This window comes from Thamnophis sirtalis, unplaced genomic scaffold (assembly GCF_051295495.1).
Source record: "Thamnophis sirtalis isolate CommonGarterSnake01/CBP01778 unplaced genomic scaffold, rThaSir2_p1.2 scaffold_4, whole genome shotgun sequence".
Classification (NCBI taxonomy): Eukaryota; Metazoa; Chordata; class Lepidosauria; order Squamata; family Natricidae; genus Thamnophis; species Thamnophis sirtalis.
The window spans coordinates 24,845,783-24,856,971 of NW_028261384.1; the positions used below are offsets into that span (position 1 = coordinate 24,845,783).

The following is an 11,189-nucleotide window of genomic DNA, read 5'->3' on the forward strand; positions in this document are numbered from 1 at the left end:
TGATTTAACATTTTAACTCACTAGAACGCTAAATCAATGAGAACCCTGAGATTGTTTCTTTGCAACGAGACAGTTCCGTCTGGGGGTATTAGGAGATAATGACACCTGAAGTGTGTTGCTTATGTCCAGTTTATTCCGTTGTTTTGTTTTGATTGCTCTCACTGCAGAAAACCCCACTTCACACAGATAGGATGTCGGAAATGGCAATAGGATTTAAGTGCTGTGGTGGCAATCTCAGGGTATTCCGCTATGACTTTAATCCAAAACACCGGCAGAGTTGTCTAGAACGTAGTTTTAAAGCCGCCGTCATTTGCAATCTCCAGCAGTTGATCTTCTTCTTGCACAGACATGCTAGATTCACCTGGTTTGTTGACAAATGGATCACGGATCCATTCCTTACTGGTTTTGTGGTTGGGAAGTAGTGCTCAAACTCTTTTAAAAGCAAAGACTGGTGATTGTGCACCAACTGGGAGAATGAATGCTCAGGCTCAGTGTCGCCTAAAATCCCCGCTAATGTCTGAAACATGTCCAAAATGCCTCTGTTCATGCGCCATCCCCACAACTCCAGTTTGGCTTTAAATGCAGCTACTTTGTCTGCCAACTTGAAAACAATTGTCATTTCCCCCCGAAGGGACAGATTGAGTTCATTGAGCAGGCTGAATATGTCACACAGGTAAGCCAGTTTTGTGACCCATATCTTGTCACTGAAATGTGCTGCCAGTGGTGACTTCTTTTCTGAGAGAAATCTTTGCAATGTCTCTCGTAATTCAAATACTCTGGTTAGAGATTTTCCTCTGGATAACCATCTTATTTCTGTGTATAAGAGAAGGCATCTGTGCTCTGTGACCATCTCCTCACGAAGCTGCTCAAACAGGCGTGAGTTAAGGGCGTGTGCTTTAATGTGGTTATTAATTTTAATGACATCAATCAATACGCTGTTAAATTCCGGTGACATTTTTCGGCTTGTCAGCATTTCCCTGTGAATGATACAATGCGCAGATTCACTCTCAGGTGCAACCTCCTTAATCCGAGCAGTTAAACCAGACAGTCGTCCGGTCATGGCAGCAGCTCCGTCTGTGCATATGCTGACACAAAAAGACCATTTTAGTTCTCCTGATATATAACCATCCAGTGACTTGAACAGTTCTGCTCCTGTGGTGTTGGTTGGCAAAGATAGTGCACTTAAGAAATCCTCATGCACATCTTCCTGATATAGATACCACACATAAACAAGTAGTATTGCCTTATTGTCGATATCTGTAGATTCGTCAACCTGGAATGTGTACCATGGTGATGTATTAATCTTCTCCAACAATTGTGTCTCAATGTCTTCGGCTATTTCCTCAGTGCGCCTAGTCACAGTGCTAGCCGACAAAGGCACATGTGCTATCTTTTCTACATCAGCCTCTCCTAGAAGTTCATGGCAAATGTCTTTAGTGGAGGGCAAGATCAATTCTTCACTGATAGTAGCAATAGCAATAGCAGATTTTTATATACTGCTTCATAGGGCTTTCAGCCCTCTCTAAGCGGTTTACAGAGTCAGCATATTGCCCCCAACAACAATCCGGGTCCTCATTTTACCCACCTCGGAAGGATGGAAGGCTGAGTCAACCCTGAGCCGGTGAGATTTGAACCACTGAACTGCTGATCTAGCAGTCAGCTGAAGTGGCCTGCAGTACTGCACTCTACCCACTGCGCCACCTCGGCTCTTTTTAGAATGGCTTTTTAGCCTTAGCAATATGGTTAGCAACCATATATGATGTCCTCAGTGCATTCTCCTTTATTGATGTGATGGCCCTCATAAATTTCTTCTGTCCTTCGTGTTCCCATTTTTTTCTTTCAAAATACTCCAGGGGCTTGTCTTTTAATCCAGAGTGCTTGGCGTTCACATGGGGAAGCAGTTTTGAAGATTTCATTGCCTCATTAGAGAGCTGGTCGCCGCAAACTATGTAGAGCGGGGTTGGTGTGAGGGAATCACCTGTCCCAATAAATACATATTTCAAGTAGGACTCATGGTATTGTCTGTTAAAAGTTTTATGTTTCTTTGATGTTGAAGGCTCTTCTTCTGTCTCTTCACTGGGCCTTTTCTTTTTCCCAAGGAAACTTTCTAATGACGTCTGTTTCATACATCTTTTTGCTAATTTATGGGTTAAATTTGAGCAAACACAATATACACTTACACCAAGCACTGTTAAACATGAGAAAGTACCAGTGAACAGAGAGAAGAGAGCCCCGATATTGCGATATTTTGCGCAAGCACGGTGTTGGTGCGGCTTTAGGTGACGTCTCTCAGCTCCTGGTTAACCTCTCGTCCATGGAAAGTCAAACAAACCCGAGAGAAATACACCACAGTAAATAAAATGGAAATAATTTAATGTTCCTTGGGCGGCCCGGTACCATTTGATCCAAGGACTGGTACCGGTCCGTGGCCTAGGGGTTGGGGACCACTGCTCTGAACTACTCAAAATTTTTGCTACTGGTACTCCAGAACGGGTCAGAATCTTCTGAATACCACCTCTGAAGGGATGGGGCAGAAGACCATTTGGGAAGCAGTTCTAGGGCTCCTAATCAGTGCTCCAATATGCTGAGATTCTGATCCATCCCTGTTTTGACCTTAATTAAAATCATGCATAAAGCAACATGGTTTATCAAAGCATGTTTTTAGCTAGATCTAGCCTAAGTATACAACATAAGTTTTTTTTATGCCTTTACAAATAAAACTTCAAGATCAAAGCAGTTATTGTGTGGAAAAAAATCTTTAAATCACAGTTACAACAGCCATTTCCCCACTGACAGTAGATGGCAAAATATTAAAGGTCAGATTGAACAGCAGAATGCACAAACAGGGTCTGCTTTAGTCTCTATGCTTGTAAGCAATCCCTTATACCTCATTTACAAAGTGCAAGAAAACTTTTCTTTGTCAGTGTAGAGTCCCCTTAGGAATGCATTAACATTAGATACAATACACTGAACTTTGTCTCTATGCTCCTATTAGTAGCGGAAGTTCTGCTATTATTTTTTTCTCTCCCTCTTTTAAATAATTGCACTTTTTCTGGGCAAATGTTCTGGATCTCAAACTAGTTCTCAGGAGAGGGCAGGAATGGGATTCTACTGAGGGAGAAAAATGGATGAGGCATACAACATTTTATGGGTGCAGAAAAAACACAGATTATTTTAAAGTCCCCAATGGATAAAAGAAGAAATTAAGTGGAGCTGTGCACACATAATACAGCTTTTCAGCGTGAGAAATGGCAGTCGAAAGCCCTTTACAGGCATGAGAGAAATAAAATACAGATTGTGCAGAAGAGATAATAGAGCAGAAATGAAGCAAATGACTTTTTTCTTCCTCAATTAAGATAGTTAGAGAAAGAAAAAAATGGATGCTTCCTCAAATCACCTATTCAAGTAACATAAAGTCAGGAGGTTTGGCATTAAACTGGTATTACCAAGAAGGTGAGAGGGAACTATTAGAATGCATAGAACTGGAAGACGTTTTATTTTAATTTTTAATGTAGCCTTCATTACTAAGAAACAAAAAGGGTACATGGGTCAGTGTGGGTGTGATTGACCACTTTGAATACAAACCTGGTAGCTTTCCAGAATACTCCTTATAGAAGATGGAGAAGAGAAATAGGCAATGAATCATACAATTAATTACAAGAGAGAAGTAATAGTATGCCATCAGAGAAATCTTCTGTAGAATATAATATTTTGCTTCAGTTCTACTAATTTTCTCCCATCAGCTGCATTACCAACAAAACTATATTAAAGTACCGTGTTTCCCCCAAAATAAGACAGGGTCTTTTTTTTTTTGACCTCTGAAATAAGCACTTGGCTTTGTTTTCAGGGAAGTCTTATTATTTTTGAGGTGCAGGAAGCAGCAAGCATAGTCACTTCATGGCTGCTGCTGCGCTGCAATATTTTCAGGAAGGACTTATTTTCAGGGAGGGGGTTATTTTGGCACATGCGCTCAAATGCCCGATTGGGCTTATTATCCGGGGAGGTCTTATTTTCAGGGGATAGGCGTATGCACTTTCCTTGCACGCAGAAGTTTTGTGTTCAGTCCTTGGCACCTCTACTTGAAAGGATCAAATATCATGGAATAGGAAGACTTGCCAGAAGCAATTGGAGCAGGCAGCCTCGAATTAATTTCCTAACTCGCTTTAAGATAGTTTCCATGTTCCTCTACCTTAGACCAGAGGTGTGAAACTTGCAGTATTTGACTTAATTTCAGAGAAGTTCATTCAGTTCAGAGAATCTCATTCTTTAGCTTCAATGATTCTCAGAGAGGCTGCTAATGACCAGATGACTTCAAGGAATATAAATCCTTCAATTCCCATCCCCTTTCATTCAGAACTGAAGAAACTTCTTGGATGAGAAGTAAAATGTCTTCAAGGGAAAAAACAAAGAAAAGTCCAGTTGCCTTTTGAAAAAGCACCTTTGGAACAACTATAACCTGGAAGACTGAGAATCTTCATAGACAAAAAACATTATCAACATTAAAAAATATGAGGCTCTTAAAGATATGAAAAAAAATCAGGAATCAGTAACAAGTGGAAACATCTATTATTTTGTAATAATACATGATGAATAATTGTTTCAGTAATTACCCATATTATAAAAACCTGTATTATTAAAGCTTCTTCCAATCTGCTAATATTTTGATGATACAAAACATCTTGATGGAAAAAATGTAATATTTTATAGCATCATGAACGATTCATGCCAGATTATAGATCCTCCAGAATATGTATCTCAAAATGATAAATCATTGTTATTAAACAATTTATACAAATCATTATTAATGAATTTATAAAGTTTTTTCTACCATCTTTATAGTATCTCTAAAAATTAGTCCACTCTTCTCACTATCCTTGAGATAATCAGATGAAACATTCACATTTTAAGAAAGTTTTGCATTAAAAGAATTTTGCCAATATTTTCTTTTAGAAATAATAATAAACTTTGAATCCTTTAGGGAAGCAGAGCTATAATCATTGATAATAGAGTTAATTATTAATGTGTAGACAATATGTACTATTAACATTTAAGAAAAAAGTTCTTAGCATTTAAATAAAGTATACATAATATGGAACTAATCTTATTAAGTAGATTTTATTCATATTTTTGAAATGCTATTATCACCTGAAATGTAATATTTCTGCTTTAATTTTATTATTTCTACTATAAGTGATCATAGTAGAAAAATCTATACAATGCTGGAACTTGTACAATCTGAGGAAATGCAGAATGCACATTTAATTATTACTAATATATTTAGAAATTATACATGTAGTGAACAATTTTAATTGTTTCCCTCAGTTTTTTTTTTAATGTCCTGGCTGGAATACTTTTCAGCTCTATACAGAAAACATGTCATCTTTAATTATAGTTACCTTATGTTATAATTATGTTAGTTTTATATCATGATTATTACAATTTACATTGTAAGTTACACTAGAAGAATAATTATATTATAATTATAACATATACTGTATGTATGTATGTATGTATGTATGTATGTATGTATGATGGGATAAATTCCATTAGTATTGTTACTAACTTTCTGTAAGGCTAACAACTTCAAGATTTGTTCTCTAGCTTAATTAATGTTTTTTGAGTGTAATTACACACTAAATTGACTCAGCTCCAGGGGTGGGATTCTACCAGTTTGGACTGGTTTGGGTGAATTGGTAGCTCTGATGATCAGCTGGGAGTGAACAGGTTCATCCTGGCAATCAGATGGGCCCATTTGCCCGCAATATTTTCCTACAGTTATCTTCTCAGCTGATTTGCACGGCAGATTACCCTGCGAATCTGCTGTGTTACTCCTCTGAAGAAACCCGGAAGCAAAGATTTCTTCAAATTGTGCATGTGTGCACAGCGCGCGCATACACACACAAATCGAACGATCACCCAACCACTTGTTAAACTGGAAGGATCCAACCACTGCTCAGCTCCCCAAATAACTCAGTGAACGCTATCACAGGAACAAAGGCATAGACTGTTGGGGATATAGAAAATACATAAGCATTTGCAGGGGTTCATAAAAAAGTCAAGGTGGCTACCACATGATCAAAGTACTGTTTTGTACTCTCAAAGTACAAAATTTATAACTTATAAGACACATTACCAAAGTCACACACACCCCGGCTCCACAAAGACAAACAACTTCCCGATATGTCTAAGGTGACCAGACGTCCTGATTTCAGCGGGATGGCCACGCTTTATAACAATTTGTCCTGTGTCCCGGCGCATTTTTAAAAAGTCCTGATTTTCTGGCTTCATGTTGAAAGCCCAGTGGATTTGCTTAAGAAATCCTAACCGGGGCAAGACAAAAGACACCCTGTTTAACCTCTCTCTCTGTCTCAGTATTTTCACTGAAGATATTTAAACGTTAAAGCAACAAAACGGACCCCCCCGCCCTTACTCACTTTTATAAGAAAAAATGACCCATTACCATAGAGCTGCAGGAAATACTTGGCTAGAGAGGGAAGTGACTGTTACTTCCTGGATTTTCCGGAGGGGAGGGGCACGGAGGTTGGAGGTCTGCTCGTGTGGGAAAAATGGTGGCTCCTCTTTTTTCTTTGAAAAATATTTCCCTGGGACTATTTAACCATTTTAATTTGCTCAGTTCTTTGTATTAACATCTACATCATTCTGGATTGACTTGGAGTGTCTGCCTACTGGTAAGTGGGTTTTTTTCTTTTATTTTTTAATGTATTTTAAAATAATATTTTATTTATTGTGCATAGGATTTATTAAAATAGTTTTATTCTGTGTGGATTTAAGTTAAGGACTCCCTGTTATTAAGCTTTCCTCAATTAATCTCTGAGTAGATTCCCACCAACTTCAAGATCCCAAGGGCACATCTTGGAAACTACACCTTTGCTTAGTTTATAGATGATGCCTTTCCTTAAATATGAAAATAAATACATTTATTGTTCAAATGTGTATATCTCAATAGAAATGACTCTCAGGGGTGACAACAATCCACTAAAATAATAATATAAAACAGTAATTACAAAAACAGGAGCAACTGTTATGAAAATTATTATTAAAAAATAAAGAATAAAAATGGAGTTATTAAGTATATTAATTGCAGCAACCACAATACAATACCTCGGTTCTTCTTTTCATTAAACTAGACATACCCAATTTCAAGGAATTAAAAGACGCTTGCTCCTGGGGAGGAAACTATGGCAAATCTAGACAGCATCCTAAAAAGCAAGGTGACCAGATTTTCAGTAAAGAGGGACCCCTTTGACTGCGGGTGGGGGCTTGATTAAACATTTTATACGGAGCAACAAAATTTTTCATACAATGCAAAAATAGCATCGTAATATTTTTTTATTTCAACATAACTACAATTTACAAATATAAATTGTAACTGTTGCCAAACATCAAAATTTTGATCACGTGACCATGAGGATGCTGCAACAGTCGCTAAGTGTGAAAATGGTCACTAAGTGTGAAAAATGGTCATCAGTCACTTTTTTCAATGCCATTGTAACTTTGGTCACTAAGCCCATTATACAACCTTTCTTGCCACAGTTCTTAAGTGAATAACTGCAGCTTGTATTTTGTATTTTGGATAGAATCTTTTTTAAAATTTGTCTAAGACAATTTAAAAAAGGATTCTATCCAAAATAAATTGAAGTGAAACCATTTTTAAAAATTCTATGCACAATACTTTGAAATATATTGTGCATAGAATTTTTAAAAATAGTTTTACTTCAATTTATTCTGTGTGGAATAGTTTGAAATGTTTTACTTCAATTTATTCTGTGTGGATTCTTTTTTTAAATTGTCTTAGACTATTTTAAAAAAGATTTTATCCAAAGTACAAAATACCAGCTGCAGTTATTCACTTAAGAACTGTGGCAAGAAAGGTGGTATAGTGACCAGTTACAATGGCATTGAAAAAAGTGACTGATGACCATTTTTCACACTTAGCGACCATTTTCACACTTAGCGACCTTTGCAGCATCCTCATGGTCACGTGATCAAAATGTTGATGTTTGGCAACAGATTCGTATTTATGATGGTTTCAGTGTCCTGGGCTCATTTTAATTGCCTTTTGTGACTTTTTGACAAAGTCAAATGGGGAAACCAGATTCACTTATGCTACTAACTTATCAGCTACAGTTATTCACTTAAGAACTGTGGCAAGAAAGGTGATAATAGTGACCAAAGTTACAATGGCATTGAAAAAAGTGACTGATGACCATTTTTCACACTTAGCAATCATTTTCACACTTAGCGACCGTTGCAGCATCCTCATGGTCACGTGATCAAAATTTTGATGTTTGGCAACAGTTACAATTTATATTTGTAAATTGTAGTTATGTTGAAATAAAAAAAAATTACAATACTATTTTTGCATTGTATGAAAATTTTGTTGCTCCGTATAAAATTGTTAATCAAGCCCCCCCCCCCCCCCCCCGGTCAAAGGTGTCCCTCTTTACCAATCTGAAAATCTGGTCACCTTAGATATGTCACGATATGGCCTGTAATGCGATTGGGTTTGACATCCATGATCAGGGACTTTAGAATTCAAACTACAAGTTGGTACCAATAATAATAGGCATATTGAATGCAAACCCAAAATAACATCATTGGCATTGACAAAATCATGGTTAGTCAATTGCAAAAGGCAGCTTTATTTGGAACAGCTTGCATCCTTCAATTATACCTTTAACATAACCAGGCAATCCCAGGTCCCTGGGAAGGACTTGCTAGGTGGATAAAAATGCCAACTTTGGTTTGAACACCTGACTGACTGTGCAATGAACCATAATACACAGATATTTCAGCCATGGGGTTTATAAGCCAAGATTTGAAACAGGGTTTCTATGGGGAGAAGGAGAAAAAAAAATCAAGATGGGAGCTGAACAATGCAATCAAAAGGACTATGATAGGTACAAGTTATAGAGCTGAATGTAATCTCCCAGCAACATCTTTTATTCTACAGCTGTTTAACTTGGTTAATTATGGACACTCTAGATCAGTTCCTGGTTTTCAAATTTGATGCTTATTTTTATTGCTAACAGTTTGCAATCATTTATAACCTATTTGATAAAATACATGAAAATGAAAAATCACCCTTGTCTTTGTGTTTTCCCTTCACTTCCCTGATTCTTTTGGGTTCCTGTAATTCTGTTTACAGTCTGCCACAATGATGGTTCAATTTTCAGAGCTGTTAGCTACCTTCTGTTGCTGATTAAATTTTTTGTTTAGTTTTACTGGAAAGTCTGTTGGATTAATTTAACAAACTCTGTTTGCTTTAGTGAGAATGACCTGCAGCCACCTTCAGCTTGTACAAAATAATAATCTTTTCCATGATTTATTGATTCAGCACTCTTTATATTAACAAAAAGTGTAATAAGAAAGCTTGCTTTTACTTTACTTGAATTTATAGTCATGAGGTCCTCAATTTGAATACACTGGAGATGAGATTGTATCTAATAGCTTTGCTCACTTCACTGTTATTAACATTCCTGTTTCTTCAGAAAGTTTGTCACAACTTGATTATGCAAAGGGTAGGACTTCACACGATTCTTTCATTTATTCTTTTGAAAATTATTCACTTCAAACAGCCAAGTTAAGTCCATTAAAACTTAGTTCCTGATTTAAAAAGAAGTTTACTGAATTCTTGGCCTCAATCTCATTTATTCCAACTCATTATTTTAAGAGACCTATATCCAAATAGACATAACTTTTTTCAAGGAAAAATTTCTAGCTATTACAAACATTTATACAGCAAGCTTCATAAATCAAATATTTTGCTTTATTTATTTATTCATTGTAGGTGTTGCCCAACTCCATACTGATTATGGGCGGTTCATATACAAGACAATATAAAAATAAGAACCTATATACAGCAATAAATAAATGGTTAACCCAGTCAACTTATAAAATAGATACCCTGTTTTCCCCAAAATAAGACCTCCACAGATAATAAGCCCAATCGGGCTTCTGAGTGAAAATGGAAGTAGTGACCTTCCTCCCATGTTTGGGCATACCGGGGGTTGTAAAATCTAAATAGATACCTTTCACCCTGGCTGGCTGATAAGCTCAATGGTTAGCACATCTGCCTTAGAGGCAATACAGCACAGGCTCGATTCCCAGTAAGGGTATGGCTAGCTAATGAGAGCTAAATAGCTTGAAATAGATCTATACTAGTCTCCCTTTATTTATTTATCAGCAAATATTATATATATATATATATATATATATATATATATATATATATATATATATATATATATATATATATATATATATATATATATATATATATATATATATATATATATATATATATATATATATATATATATATATATATATATTTAGCTCTCATCAACTCCCTGCCTGGGAGGCAATGGAGCACAGGTTCGATTCCCAAACATGGATATGGCTAGCTGATGAGAGCTAAATAGCTTGAAATAGATCTATACTAGTCTCCCTTTATTTATTTATCAGCATAAATATAACAAATGTAACAAAAAGGCAACAGTAAAAAATATTGGGTTTCTGTCTGGATGGTCTCTTGTGACGAGCCTAATGACAGAGAGTGGAAGTGTGACCTTCCTCCCATACTTGGGCATACCAGGGGTTGTGACTTTAAGTATGTATGTATGTATGTATGTATGTATGTATGTATGTATGTATGTATGTATGTATGTATGTATATATATATATATATATATATATATATATATATATATATATATATATATATATATATATATATATATATATATATATATATATATATATATATATATACATACATACACACACACACACACACACACACACACACACACATACATATATATATATATATATGTTTTTTATTTGTGCTGATAAATAAATAAAGGGAGACTAGTATAGATCTATTTCAAGCTATTTAGCTCTCATCAGCTAGCCATACCCTTATTGGGATTCGAACCTGTGCTGTATTGCATCTTAGGCAAACGTCTTAGCCATTAAGCCACAGGTCTCCTCCTTATCAGCTGAAGCCAGGGAAGAAGGTATATATTTAGAGTCACAACTCCTGGTAAGCCCCAATTATGGGAGGAAGCTAACTGCTTCCATCATCTGTCAATCGGCTCGTCACAAGAGTCCATCACGACAGAAACCCTGGCTGGCTGATAAGAAGTCGAGCTCTGCGGCTCAAT

At 36.3% G+C, this 11,189-nt stretch overlaps 1 pseudogene; it reads right to left on the reverse strand.

Moving 5' to 3' along the window:
• Nucleotides 1–247: 247 nt before the first annotated feature.
• On the reverse strand, nt 248–2,126 carry LOC148045787 (SCAN domain-containing protein 3 pseudogene; annotated as a pseudogene).
• Between the last annotated feature and the right edge of the window lie 9,063 nt (nt 2,127–11,189).